The sequence below is a fragment of the Hipposideros armiger genome, unplaced genomic scaffold (assembly GCF_001890085.2).
Source record: "Hipposideros armiger isolate ML-2016 unplaced genomic scaffold, ASM189008v1 scaffold_675, whole genome shotgun sequence".
NCBI lineage: Eukaryota > Metazoa > Chordata > Mammalia > Chiroptera > Hipposideridae > Hipposideros > Hipposideros armiger.
Window position 1 is genome coordinate 696,247 of NW_017732025.1, and position 15,725 is coordinate 711,971.

The window sequence follows — 15,725 nt, forward strand, 5'->3', positions numbered from 1 at the left end:
TAATAAAATCATCACAAAGTACTAAGATTCATTTAATCTGAAGCCAACTATTGAAATGCCCTACTGTAAACAAAATTAAAACCCAAGAGCAGTGTAGAAGTCTGTCAAAGTGGCAGAATAAATATTTTAAAATAATATCGGAGGTTGCTGTAATTTTGAACAAATACAGCACACCTCTTAAATACTGAAATTTAAATATTTTCTCTTTAAAACTCTGACATTCCAAGAGAGTCCGTTCATAAGGTGGACATGCAAAAAAAAACCAAACACAAAAAACATGGGTTTATACTTGGAGCCACGGAGTTATTGACCATAATTTAGTTGAACATGTGCCCAGAATGCTAGACCTGCTGCCTTTCACAACATTGCTTTTGGAACTCAGTGTTTCTTCACTGTTGTTTTCAGAGACATCTTTTTTAAATGGAAAATTGATTGATGAAAACTTAGGCATGGATAAATGCTAAAGCATACAATAAATGAAAATGCTGTCATTTTGTAAGAAAGGTTTATTGGCTAACTGTGCTATTTCTTCTAGTAATTCAAAGTCTAGTGTTTAATTCATAGAATGAAATGCAGAAATCAATTATTCCATCCATAGTATGGGAAAACTTATTTTCAAAATTATGTTTTGGGAAGCTACCAGGATGACTTAACCACTGACATAATAAAATGTAGTGTCATATCTGAGCAGTTTTTCCCACTTTGAGATATACTGAGCACAGGAAGCATTTTTGCATTGTCTGGACAGGGTTGTGTGCAAACTAATATCTGGATAATAATTTAGATTTGCTTTTCCATGAAGGATATTCTACATATAAAGCAGTACTAGTATTTATGGGATGGATAGTTATCAGAACAGCTCTTAAAGGCTACATAATAAAAAGTGCATTAAAGCTGCCTAAATGAATTAACCATAGATACTGAAATGGATTCAGCTAATGGATTCTGCCTCCCCAGAGAGTGCCCTCTTTTAATAATAATTAAAAAAAGCAAAACACATGCATTTCCCTCTTTTTCATAACATCCAGCCACCTGACCCAGAGTGGGGTTGGGGGACTGCCCACAGCACTCCTGAGCCAGCAGGAGGGAGAGGTCATCTAGTGATCAGACACTCTTGCGTCTCCTCTCCAAGGGCAAATGGGCTGCCTCAGCAGCTGTCGCATCTTGCTGCCTTTCGAAACAGGAAACCGGTCTAGAGTTTCACACTTATCTCCTGCATTGCATTACCAAGCTGGCAGTCTCGCCAGATCCTTGTAAATGCCTGTTATACATGAAGATGGTGAAGGCTTGAGGGACTGGTGAACAGGGAGGGCATTGGTGTTTGGGAGGGGCCATTACCTGGCTCAGTTTGCAGCCATCTACGGAATTGTTCTGGAGATAAAATAAGCACACAGGAAGAGGAGGATGCCCAAGGTCATTTGGTCCATCGCATGCTAATAGGCAGAATCACACCCCAGTGCATGGCTGAAACAGTCAAGGGTCTTCTGATGAGGCTGCTAAGTTATCCAAGGCACATACTGAGGAGCTTCAAAGACCCAGACTGTGGACTCAAAAACCACAGTTATTCACTTGCTTTTCAGTCAGACAAGCCCCTTGTTCTCCTTTTCCCATTCGATATTCTGCCTTGGTCATCTTATTGCTCAGTTAGCAGTTCCAGCAGAGGGCAGGCAGGGGAAACGAGTCATATATTACAGCAGATGATCTACAGTCTTCTGGACATGTTCAGGGAAATTTTCTGATTTACTAAGAGCAACAAAGTTCCCTCTGTCCAAATGTGTTTTTCGTTTTTTTGTTTTTTTTCCTATTTGTCTATATAACGTGTTACTTGTTTTCAGGGTCTCTTCTTGCAAAAAATTTATAGTCTGGTTTGGGAAGATAAAATGAAGACACAGGAAATAGTGAGAAAGCCATGCTCTAAAGCCATCCCAAACTATCCCAAGTAAAGTCATGGGTTTCAAGAGAAGGAAGAGAGGTCTCTGTGTGCTGAAGTTGGTGGTAGCATTTATAGATTAAAAGTATATATTAAAGTAAACAATTAGTGCAGAGATGTGAGAGTTAATGTTTGGACAAATGTAGTTGTTGAAAAGTCTCTGAACAGGCTTGAGGGACAGCCGCACAGAGAGAACTCATGGACATCCTGTGAGAATTTGGTTTATGTATTGTAGGACAGGTCTCACTGAGTCTCAGCACCAGGGCTTTGTGGTGATAAGCCAGAATGAAGGGACTGGGAAAGTCAGGATTGGTTGGCATTCCAGGGGGAAAAATACTCAGTATCTTTCCATATCATTCATTAAGTTCTGTGTGACAATGTCGTGAGCAACTCACTATGGGGAGGTCTTCATCAGATAAACAGGGCTGCAAAATTCATAGCCAAGGAATGTGGGCTGAAGAGGCACTCCCAGCCACAGCTGCTACCTGAACACCCAGGACTGGCTGGGAACCAAGGAGACATGCTGAAACCAGGAGCCTCAGCGACCAATGGCAATGTTACAGCTGCTTAATCCTGAAATGAAAAGTAATTGCTTCTGGCTTAAAGAATAAAGGAAAAACAAGATCAGCCTTGGCTGAATTACATTTTTTTCCCACCCCCCCAAAAACAACCATGCTGTAGACCAGGTTCTAAAACCTGCTTGGTATTTGAAAATGTGAGGAAATGGATGTTTTCTGTCAATATAATTTAAATCCATCCAGGAGTACTGGTATATAAGAACACTTGAATGCAAATACATTTTGATTAACATGACTAAATCAAATGTGTTTACTTTTGCTATAAGGGATGACATCTAAAGTTTAACTTACCGGAATATAATTTTAGAAAGTCAGTCTTCAAAATAGCTGTTGCTCTTTTTTTTGTTTGTTTTTGTCGTGTTTCCTACTGAAAAGTCTCAGCAGAAGCTACCAGAGCTCTTTTTCTGTACAGATGAAACTGCAACTGGAGAAATATGGAAAAGTGGGGACGGAAAAGGCATTTCAATACTTCTAATATATTCCTGTGATGGAATTGTCTTCTCTGTAAATAAAAGAATTCATAAAAATTCATAAAGGAACAGCTACAAGTTTAAATTATTGTTACAAGGATCGAAAGATGACTTTAACACATAACTGAATAATATTTGTGTTTTTACCTGTTTACCTCTCAAGTGACTACAGAATGGCAAATATCAGGAGATGTTCTGATTATAGAGCCTCCATAGCCTTGAAAGTAAGGGAGCAACGAAAAAAAGTAAAAACAGAGTAAGAATGAGAACAAACAGATACTGCCTTTCAAGTTCCAATTTGTAAATTACCTGTATTAATCTAAAACATTTGTAGCAGAATCACAATGATATACAGAGAACTAGTTAAAATACATGTATATATTGTCTCCTAGAGCCATGTAAAATTGCCTACACAAATAGCAGTTTCATGTGTTTTTACCTAATATCATAAACCGCCACAGAATTATCATCAATCAATAATAACCAATAAGGAATAAACCCATTTTGTCTTCCTGCCATCATTCTGTACAAGCATTAACATTATAAAACTAATATGACACATGGTATCTTCTTACAGGTGCTGGCATTGAGGACAGTCCTCATAGAAGATTCAAGGCTATTTATAAACAATTATTCATAACTTGTGTTTCTGCTTCATTAATTCAAAACAGACAAAAATAATTCTTATACCAGAAGCTTTTTGGATACCCCCCGTTTTTCGGATTTAACCTAATAGAATAGCATCATGAGACTGACAACTGTACCTGCTTTGTCTGTGAGCTCAGGCCAATGGACAACTGGAAGGCCAACCATGGACCCAATACCTGAATGCACAATAATCACAAACACAGGGCTTTTTTAAAATGAAAGGTGTCATACAACCCATGAGGTAGAGAAACAGCCATGAACAACATAAGAATGCAAAGAATGTCCACAGCTGATGAATCCCTCTCTCCTGGTACATGGCACACAGCCAGTTGACCCTGAAAGACACAGTATTTCCAAAGATGAAGAACTATGGTACTTAATAGCACTTCAAATATTTTTTTATAAAGCAAATCTTTTCACACCAATATTCTATTATTTTATGCCAAGAAAGGGTACTGAGTGATAAAATGGCCCTAATTTTCTTTTTTTACACTGTGCATGATTGAGATGTTAGCAAGCTTTCCATTCCCATTATTGAAAAGCCTTAGACAAGCTTTCTATTCTTACAAAATATGAGACTGTCCCAAGGAAATACAGATTTAAATTATAATGTAAACACATATTTTAATGGAGATACACAGTGATTGCAAATATTTAGATGATTAGAAATGTGGTATATTGTTGAATGCAATTTTAACCCAAATATGTCACTTACAGATTTAAGACAAGCTCAGTTTTCTATGTAAAAACAAACACAACACAAAAAACGTATGATTACAAAAACATAATCTCCCATGTCAAATATTATTTTAAAATTATCAATGACACATTTTATGCAAACACTGATATTCCCATACCAAATGACCCTGAGAGAAAGCAAAGGTCTTTCTTTGCCCAGAGATTTCCAGTAAAGACTTATTCTTTAGTACTTGCATTTTGCTTTTTGGAGCTAGAACTAAAATTATTGACAATTCAAATATAATTATCAGCATTTCCCTAGGTAAACTAACTCCCAAGTGCCTTACGACCTGCTTTCTAAAAATAAATATATCTCTTCAAAGTACAAGGACTGACACTTAAGTTCACGAACTCATCCTAGAAAAAGTGCTACGTGCCTCATTGCCGAATATCACTATGGTCACCTTTGAAGTACTCCCCTTGGGAAACTACGCACCAAAGCCAGCGCCTAGTCCACCCTTCAAAGCAATTTTGGAACTCTCTTTCTGGACCTGCCATCAGAGCTGTCATCATATTACCCTTGATGTCCTGCATGTCATCAAAATGTCTTCATTTCAATATTTCCTTTATCTTTGAGTAAAGAAAGAAGTCACTGGGGGCCAGATCAGGTGAGTAGGGAAGGCTATCCAATACAGTTATTTGTTTACTGGCTAAAAACTCCCTCACAGACAGTGCCATGTGAGCTGGTGCATTGTTGTGATGCCAAAGCCATGAATTGTTGGCAAAAGTTCAGGTCGTTTAACTTTTTCATGCAGCCTCTTCAGCACTTCCAAATAGTAAACTTGGTTAACTGTTTATCCAGTTGGTACAAATTCATAATGAATAATCCTTCTGATATTAAAAAAGGTTTAGCAACGTCACTGCAAAAAGTTCATGAACTTAATTGTCCAGTCACGTATACTTCATAAAAAAGCGGAGGTTAAGGAGATTTTAAAATACAGACTTAAAGGGGTTTCATTGTCCCCATCCCCTTGCCAGTATTTCCCTTCCTCTCTAAGCATTCTGCTCTCCTCTTTTTCTAGTGTGAATTTTGAAGAGATTCTGAGGAGTAGCCATTGCGATAGCAAGGTGACTTCACTGAAGGATTGCTTCATCCAACCCAGCAGGTAGGGGTTGTAAAGGACTTCACATACTACATTAAAAAATACAGAAAACACATCATAGTCAAATTTCTGAAAACCAAAGATCAAAGAGAAAAATCTTAATAGCAGCCAGAGAAAAAAAGACTCATTCTGCACAAGACCTAGGGGAATAATAATACATACTGACTTTTTAACAAGCTAGAAGACAGTAGAGTAACATCTTTAAAGTGCTGAAAGAAATACAACCTTTAACCTAGAATTAGAAATCTAGTGAAAAGATCCTTCAAAAATGAAGAGGGAGTTGGGGGGGCGGGGAAGAGAGAAAAAAAGAGAGAGAGAGATGGTTAAATAAGCAAAAGCCGAGATAATTTGTCAACAATAGACATGTACTATAAGAAATACTGAAGTAATCTTTCAGGCTGAAGGAAGTGATAGCAGATGGAAACTCAGACCAATGAAAAGTGATCTTGAAAAATGAAGAGTGCCGAAAATGGTAAGTATGTGGGTGAATAGAAGTTACATTTTCCTTCCTTATTGAATGAGTAAAACTTAACAACAGAGCTAAGTTTTTGGTAGACATTAATGCGTAGTATCCTCTCTCATCGGTAAGCATTTAAATGTTTCCTTTTATCACTGCTAAATACCTCAAAAGGGCTATCTACCTACTGTTTCTCAAATTTAATGTGTGTATAAATCACCTGAGGATCTTGTTAAATTCAACTGCAATAATAAATTCATTGTGGTATTGGTAAAGGATACACAAATAGATCAATGGAATCGAATAGAAATATATTCTTTTAATCCCCCCTTACTTCTAACCTATTTATCTTTATGCTTATATTTTATATTTAAAGCATCTCTCTTATAAACTGTATAGAATTGGTTCTTTTTTTTGTTCAGTTTTATAATCTTTGCATTTTAATTGGAGTGTTTAGTCCAATTATATTTAATATAATTATTGATGTTGAATTTATGTCTACCATTTTACTATTTGTTTTCTCCTGTCCATTTGCTTTATCCCATATGTTTTTTGTTACTTTGTTTCTTCTTTCCTTCCTTCTTTTGGATTTGTTGAGAATTTTTAAGTATTCCATTTTATTTCCTCTGCTGGCTTTAGAGCTATACCTTTTTGCTTTATTTTTAATGGTTGATCTAAGGATTGTAATGTGCATCCATAGCTTAGCAGAATCTACTATGATTTCATAATATATCACCACATGTGTCACATGAAAGACTTACAAATATATGCTTCCTGTTCCCGAACTTGTCCTTTGCATGATTGTTTCACACATCATATTTCTACAAATGTGAAAAGCCCCACAATAAGTTGTTACTACTTTTGCCTTAAATAGCCAATTGTCTCTTAAAGAAATTAAATAAAGTCAATATTGGGGAAATCCTGAAAAACTTTCTAAATTTACTGTCTGCTTGTTTAAAAAAAAAATCCTTAAACACACTTATAAGAGCTGTTATTAAGTCCTTGCTTGCTAATTCCAATATCTCTGTCATTTCTAGGTATGCTTAATTTTTAAAAAGGATACTGAAAGATAAACAAAACCCAAATGACAACAAAACCAGTAGCTCTGGCTGAGATCACACATACTTAACTGCTGAAATTCCAGGTCCCTGAGTCCCAGGGAGAGTGAGAGGGGTCAAATGTTCTACTCTCTGCCACTTGCTTGTCACTGCAATCATTGCCTCCTTCCCAAGACCCTCTGGCTTAAGCATAGTGGGGGGCTGCTGCCCATGCCAGTACCTCCCTGAGATGTTGTTCTTGTGGCCCAACCATAGCTACATTGCTACCACCACCATCATTCCCATCCTTTCTGCAGTGTTGCAGCCACAGGCCCAGGGCTACTCCAGAACACACAGCTTCTCTATACAGCCCAGACCAGTATTAAAGAGCCTGCTTTTTTTTTTTTTTAAGATTTTTTTTTTTATTGGGGAATTGGGGGAAGGGGAACAGACAAGTTGCTGTTGTTTTTTGTTCTTCAGTCTAGTTGTGGAGGACGTTGCTTCACTGGCCCAAGTTGGCACCATCATTGTGCTCTTCCCGGGTGAGGCAGATCAGTCGCCGGATTCTGGATGGCCGCTCACAGAAGCTGCTGGCTACACACGGTAGCCCATGGCAACCCACTGCCACAGGGACTGCAGCCTATGCCGTTGTCGGCGACTCATGGCAGCCCAGCTCCAGGTTGAGCTGTTGTTCAGCATCTTAGCTGTGGAGAACAGTGTCACTGGCCCTCATATGTGGGATCGAAACCGGGGTCCTCTGGCGTCCCAAGCCAGCTCTTAACCATCGCGCCACTCGGCCAGCCCCAAAGAGCCTCCTTTTGATACTTCTCCTCTGGGTGCTCCAAATGATGACCCTGCCTCTCCTGCTTCCTATTGCCTCTCTCTGCAGAGCTGCAGGAAAGCCCCGGATGAGCCCTGCAGCCAGAACACTCAGTGCCTCTCATCTGCCCTTGTCCCCTGGGGTCAGGTCTGCTTCATCTCCAGCCAGATTTTCTTACTGTCCACGGCTACTGGTCAGAGGATTCATTTCCCCCTAGTGGTGACTCTCATCAAACAAGGACTCGTTAAACTGCTAAGCATTTGCTAAGAACTTTTTATGTGTATAACATCCTAATAATTATCAAGAAATAAGTAAAAAGAACTGAACAAATACACAGACTACTAATTTAAAACCACACAGTCCGTTTAATAAAAGAGTCTCTTGCTTTTAAAAAGTTGAAATCTACTGGACTCTATAGGTGTTCTTTAATCTCTCTGTCAAGTTCCTTCACCAGTGTGATAGTTATGTACCGAGCGAACGAACTGTGCCAGGTTCTGTCCCTTATGCTAGGAACACAAAATAGACAGACGCCAACTTTCATGCAGCTTTCAATAAACAAGCAGATATCAGTTCCTGATAAGTGCAATATCAGACAATGGTAAGTGATCAGAAAAAGATAAAGCAGAATAATGGAATAGAAACTAAAGGAAGGAAAATGATGGATGAGGAGGTAAAAAAAAAAAATCTCTGAGAAGATGACATCTGGGCCTAATGACATGAAAATCTAGGAAACAGAAAGTCCAGGCAGGGGGAACAGCAAAATTACAAAATGTAATGATTTAGGAAGTGAATGACAAGACATGATGTCAGACAGACAGACCAGCCTAGACCATCAACTTATAAATCTATGGTAAGGAGTTTGGATTTTATTCCAAATATAGTGGGAAGCATTGGAAGATTTCAAATTGAGATGATATTCTGTGATTACACTGTTGAAAGATGTGTGTGTGTGTGTGTGTGTGTGTGTGTGTTGTAGGGATTATGACTATATAGACCCAAACATGCATCTCCTAAAAGTAAGAATTTTCTTTTATATCACCACAATGTCATTATCACATTTAAGAAAATTAGTATTAGGTTCTCAATATCATATAATATGCCATTTAATATAAAGCTCATATTCAAATTTTTCCAATTGTCTCCAAAATGTTTTTGAGCTGTTTTTATCAAGCCAAGAGTCAATCAAGTTCATATATTGTATTTGGTTGTTACCTCTCTTCAGTCTCTTTCAATTTTGAACAATTTCCCCTACTCTTTTTCTGCCACCGATAATAACTTTTGGAAGAATCCAAAGAAGTTGTCTAGTAGACATTTTATATTTCAGATTCCTCTGTAGGTTTCCCTGTAATTTGATTGTTCTTTGATTCCTTGAACTTCCTATATTTTTGAAGTTAGGTTTAAAGCCTTAATTAAATTCAGGCTAAACATTTTTGGCAAGTGTAGTTCATAAACAATTCTGTGAATTTTGTGTGCATCACATCAGAAAGAACATAATGCAAGGAACCTTATATTATTGATGCTTAAGTCAATCACTTGGTCAAAGTGGTGACTGCCAGATCTTGCCTCTGTACCCTTTGCAATGAGTAAGTAAACCACGTGGTGACGTTTGGTTTCTGTGTGACTATCTTGTTCTGCAACAATCGGTCACCATTGATGACCCTTGCCTGAATCAATTATTTAATTGGAGGTTGCAAAATAGCAAAGTTCAAATATTACCACTCCTTCTTTGGCATTCTTTTTGTTTTCCCTCATCAACTAGGATGATATATAATTCCTCCTAGAAAGGCAAGGCAAGTGTTCAGTTATTTTCTCCTTACTACCAATTTCAGAGTAAATGTTTATTAAATAGTCACCTCCAATTATTCAAATGAATTTTTTCTCCCTCTCCTCATTTTTTGGAGTGTCCCTATGAACTCGTGGATTTTTATGTATTCAATGTTTTACAAAAAATTACAGTCATCTTCAAATTGTCCAAAATTTGTTTAATAGGAGCCTTTTCAAACTAGCTCCTGGGTCCTTTTAACATGCCCCCATAAATCAATGAATACTTCCTTGGTTTCTGGCACAAAAAAATATCTTAAAATCACCTTGTAGTTTTTCTGCTCAATAACTAGAATCATCTATTTTCTTTAAAGATCATTGCTGTTTTTAGTAGGTAAATGTGAGTAGAACCCAAAATCTAGCTTCAAGGTGTACTTATTGCTAGAGGTATATTATTGATTCTATGTTCTTTCAGTGGATAAAACTAGAATGGTAAATGATAGATAGATAGGTAGATAGATAGATAGATAGATAGATAGATAGATAGATAGATATAGAGATAGACACACACACATATATGTTTTGAACTCATGAGTCCATGTCAATATTTCTAATTCAAATTTACTGTTATAGTTTAATATTATAAGTCTTTTCCCATTAGATATTTTAAAGGAGGCAAGGAGTTAAATGTGAGAGGCAAGGAAAAGAAAAGACCAAGAATGACTCTCTAAGTTCCTAGCTTGAGAACCTGAGCCTGGATGAATGCTGCTCCTGCTGCCATTTTATCAAGATGGGAGTAAAAATAAAGGAGAAAAATTCATGGGGTAGGATGGGGGATGAGAAATCAATTATATATAGTTCAGTGTTTTGTTTCATTAGTTACAAAATTAATCTATTTAATAACTAACACACATAGATGAGTCAGTGACAAGACAAGGATTTTACATAGATGTAGAAATGTAAGCTATATTCAAGTACCAGTCAAGATTCATCTAATATTGGGTATCCTTTAAATACTGTTAACATCGATGAAATCACTTTACCCCAATACATGGAGAAAGCTTGTTACCTGACTATGACTTATTTGGACAAGAAAATCTAGGTCAAGCAAAGGAGGGAAGAAAAATAAATTAAGGTAAAGATCTTTGGGGAAGTAAAATAATCCTGGATTTAAAACGTTGTATATTAGTTTGCTATGGCTGCCATAACAGAATACCACAGATGGGGTGTCTTAAACAACAGAAATTTATTTTCTCACAGTTCTGGAGGCTAACAGTCCAAGATCAAGGTGTTAACAGGTTTGTTTTCTTCTAAGGCCTCTCTCTTTGGCTTGCTGATGGCCACGTCTCCCTATGTCCTCACAGGGCCGTTCCTCCATTGGTGTTTCTGTGTCCTAATCTTCTCTTTTTATAAGGACAACAGTCATACTGGATTTGGGCCCAGCAACATGACCTCATTTTACCTTAATTACGTCTTTAAAGACCCTATCTCCAAATAGGGTCTTTCTGAGGGACTGGTAGTCAGGACTTCAACGTATGAATTTTGGGAGGACACAATTCCGCCCATAACATACGGGATTTTTTTTGTCGTTTAAAGCTATGTGATAGAATGAAGGTACATGCTTGAGAAAGTTAACAAGTCTTGATGGCTGGGTCTCATTTATGACTGGGCAAAGAGAGTTCGGCAGCACTCTTACTCCACAGTGGCTTGAGGAAGCTTAAGATGATAATTACGAGATGAGCCACACATTGATCCACATTTCTATGGTCAATGATGAATATACACAGAGAAAATTAGAGACAGAAGAATGAATCCACTCCGTTTCCGCCAAGATTTTCTAGGCTTTGAACTTGAGTCATTATGCTTAGCTTGCTTTCTGCCAGGGGGTTGGCATTTTAATCATGGCTTTTTCCTTTTTCTTTCAGGACAAGTAGCCCTGTGCCAACTGACTCATCCGATACCAGCCTTAACTGTCACAAATGATATGGGAGTGGCAGGTTTCATCTATATTAGTATAAGAAAAATTAGAGAAGAGGAAATCAAGTTTTTTTTTAACGATGCTAGGTTGGCACTTTTACAGATGGGCGAAACGAAAGCCAAAGGAGTGGCTGGTGAATCGACTTACCCGGGGACCTGGGGACTTGCTCAACCAGTTAAGGGCAGCTGGGGCTCCCTCTTTTGACGCCTATCCCAGTGTTCTTTTTACTTCACCACGACTAGGTAGCTTATGTGTTTAATTTTTTCTGTTTAAAAACATTCTTGGAAGCATTACTTACGAATGATTTGAAATGTCAAAGAACATTCTGGTATAGTGGTTAGGAGCACAAACTGGTCAAACAAGCCTGTATTTGAATCTCAGTTTTATCATTTACCACTATATAGCGCGGAGCAGGTTGTCTAATTTCTTAAAGCCTCAATTTCCTCAGCAGTGGAATGGGGATAATAATAGCACCTACCTCACAAAATGACCTTGAGGACTCTGAGTTAAAGAACTTTTTTGAAAAATAAATAGTGTCAGGCACATTGTTTAAGTGTTAAATAAATAGGAGATGTTATTATTCATGATAATACCATCAAATGCATCAGAACTCAAATTTTCCATTCTGGCTTCCTCGATAAAATGAAGCAAAAATAAAGAAATAATTAAACGAACAAACAAACATCATTGGTTAGACATCAATTTTTTTCACATAAAAGAGGATGTTTATTACAATGTCCCAGGATCTACTATAGCAGTTGAGCACAAGGCAGAAAACAAGTATAACAACTGAATCGAAAGTTTTCACAACTCTAAAGATGAAAAATCACAGTCAAAGGAGAAAACCAAAATCTCTGAGGCTATAGAGTAAAAGGAAAGGAAGTTCTGCAACAAAAGAAAGAGCCTGGGGAGAAAGAAAGGATACTATCCGATCTACAAGCTCAACAAAAGCATTGGTGCATTCCAGAAGTAAAAGAGACCACTTTCCAGATAAAAGAATGGAGTTAAGATACCCAAAGAAAGTAAAAGTTATTTTCAACAAGAAAGGCTCGCTATCTTTCAGAGCCTGGGATCTTGTAATGTGAAGAGGTTTGTTCTGATGTAGAGTCATGTGAGCAATTGGTCATTAAATCCTGATGGGGCCTGCTCTAGTGACTCCCATAAAACGCCTACTAGTCTCAGAGCCCACGCACTTGAGCTGGTTGCTATGTTCATTTTCTTTATCAGTGACTTCTTTTGAGAGTTGGGTTCCAGGGTCCTGCTGGAAAGCCTATCATTCAAAATTAATGAAATGCAATTAGTATTTTAAAGTATCTAATTGTGCACATGGGAAACTTTGGCTTCAGTTAAAGTAATAGAGCATTTTAAAATGCACGTATAGTACAAGGGATGCTTACTGAAAAAGGCTATTTTCATCAGTCTTCATTGCCTCAAAGGCTAAGGAGCAAGACCCAGCCGTAAAAGCACAAAGTGAATTTATCCACAAAGCACATAGAGAAGACAGAACCAGAAGGAATTTTCTGGAACACACATCTGCAAATTCTCCAGTTAAAATGTAGGAGAAAGGCATTTTCAGTTACATGGTCACTTTAGTTCTTTGCTTTGCTGGAGCGGTCACCAAAGAGCCAGATCCATCCATGCTTATTATTTATTCTTTTCCTGCTGATTTTAGTTTTTGTCTAAGAGCTGCATTGGGAACATTTTGCGAGGCAATTTGGCAGTATTTATAAAAATGTTTAATATAATTATCCTTTGACCCAATAGTTCTACTTTTAGGAAATTTTCCTACAGAAATGCTATCTAAAGCGTTTGAAGGTATAGATATGAAAAATCTACTGTCCCATTGTCTGAAATACTAAAAGTTGAAAGCACTCTACATGTCCATCAATATAGGCTGGCTAAATAAATCATGATTTAGGCCTATGCCCAGCCTGGAGTCAGAGCACCTGAGATTGAGTTCCCATTTTACTCTAACTTTCTAGTTGTGGCTGCTTGTAGTTGTTTTCTCTTTGCTGCCATACAAATTACCACAATTTTAGAGGTGTAAAACAACACAGATTTATTATGGTGCAGTTCAGTCCAAATTGGGTCTCATTGGGCTAACAATAATGTTGTGGCAGGGCTGGGTCCTTCTTGTAGAGTTTAGGAGAGAACCTCTCTCCTTGCTCACTCAGGTGTTGGCAGAATCCAGTTCCATGTGGTTGTAGGGCTGAGGTTTCTCTTTCCTTGCTGGCTGTTAGCTGGGGGCTGCCCTTGGCTCCTGGTCCTTGCACATAGACCCCTATATCTCAAACACAGCAACGGGGCATTGAATCCTTTTTACACTGCCATCTCTCTGACCTTATTCCCACGATCACATCTCTTTCTAATCCAGCTGGAAAATGTTCCCTTTTTAAGGACTCAAGTGATTAGATTGAGCCCACCCAGTTAGTCCAGGATAATCTCCCCATCTCAAAGTCTTGACCTTAATTTCATCAGCAAAGTCTCTTTTGCCATGTAAGGTAACGCATTCACAGTCTCCAGAAATTTGGACGTAGACATCTTTGGTGGCTATTATTTTTCCTACCACACTTCTCTAAGCATCAGAAAAGTTTTTGTTTTTCCTCCAAAATAGGGTTTTTGTGTTTTTTGTGTTTTTTTTTACATACAGTTCTTGTAAACTATAGATGAGACAAGCTCTTGGCACACAGTAATCACTGAGCAAATGTTAGATATTATCATCATTACTTTGTGGGCATTAAAAAATTGAGACAGAACCACTGACATAGAAAGATGTATTTGAGAAAAGTAAGCTATAGAAGAGTGTGTACAGTATAACCATTTTTTTTTATAAAAGGAGAAAAAAGATAGTATTCGTATTCACATAGGGAAAAAATATCTGGATAGGCACCAAGAGATTGAGATTGAGAAGGTGACTACAGACTTGGATTTTTTTTTTAGTAATGAATATTTTAAATATTTAAAGTGATAACCACATTAGAAAGATAACTAGAGTGTTTATTGTCCAAATCAATGTGGAAACAAAAAGGAAATAAAGAAATGCTTATTCATAAAATGACAAGAAAGAAGAAAAAAGCATTGAAAAATGCGAGTAAATAAAAACTTCCAAGCAAGATGACAGAAATAAACCCAAACATGTCAATAATCACAATAAATATGAATAGATTGCATCTGTTAAGTAAAATACAGAGATTCTCAGATTGGGGAAAATAACAAAATCTAGATATGTAAAGATACCACTCAGGTAAAAATTTAAAACACAAACATTCATAAATATATTGATTATGGACAGATAGTATTCAGTAAAAGTATAGGAACAGGGCTAGTAAGTAAACGTGCCAATTTCAAGCCTGCGGTTGCTTCTAGGAAGAAAAGAAGGGACACAGTGTGAGAGACAGTTATAAAGGGAATATCAACTTTATCTGTAATATTTTCTTTCTAAAAAAATAAAGTATCTGAAACATATATGACAGGATATTTGCCTTTTAAAATTCTGGTTTGTTACATTTTCTACTTTTCATATAAAATATTAAAAAAAATTTTTTTTATGAACTGTGCTGAGAAGTCAGAAATAAGGATAATGTCCTAATGGCACATGTAGTTTGGGTTCTAGAAAAAATTGTAAAATTTTAAAGGTAAACATGAAATTGGAGCAGATGAACCACTTTCTGTTCATCTGTTAAAGTTCCCATCTATTGAACACTTAAACTAGGTTAAGGGTGATACTGTCTGTAAATGCCCAAAATACATACTAGAAAACGTTTATGAAGACTTAAACAGAAACATGTATGCAAATTTAATAAGGTCTTGAATGTTGTCAGGAAACAAAGGAGCAATTGGAATAGTGATTACATCTCTCAGAAAAATTTAATTTTGAGCCAGCTTCTGAAGGAGAAGAGGTTCATGGATTTCTTAAGAGGGAGCAATTCATATAGCAAAACGGAGTGTGCTGAGGTACAAAGGGATCCTGTCAGCAGAATGCAGGGGACAATGGTGGATTAAAGTGATTGGAACAAATTTCCTTCTTGAAATTCTAAAGAGTTATGAAAACAGATAGATATAGATATTTACATGGACATAAGCACAGAAAAATGTCAATATATGATTAAATAGAAGATTTAAGCTACCAGGAAAATAGATCTGACATCACAGATTTACACTGACTATGACAATCACCTCTTTCTCTATATATTTGCTGGCTCTAA

The 15,725-nt window shown here is 37.1% G+C and overlaps 1 long non-coding RNA gene across 2 annotated transcripts in view; it reads right to left on the reverse strand.

The window, feature by feature from the left end:
* Positions 1-15,725, reverse strand: part of LOC109372898 (uncharacterized) — a 76,658-nt gene that overhangs the window by 3,625 nt on the left and 57,308 nt on the right. Inside the window, exons 2-5 of one of the 2 annotated variants that reach the window (XR_002122120.1) lie at positions 3,126-3,195; positions 2,800-3,010; positions 2,326-2,503; positions 1,339-1,862 (exon numbers count right to left, since the gene is read on the reverse strand). This is a non-coding gene — a long non-coding RNA (uncharacterized LOC109372898). Of the gene's footprint in view, positions 1-1,338; positions 2,504-2,799; positions 3,011-3,125; positions 3,196-15,725 lie in introns of both variants that reach the window. The other variant, XR_002122119.1, reaches the window with a different exon arrangement.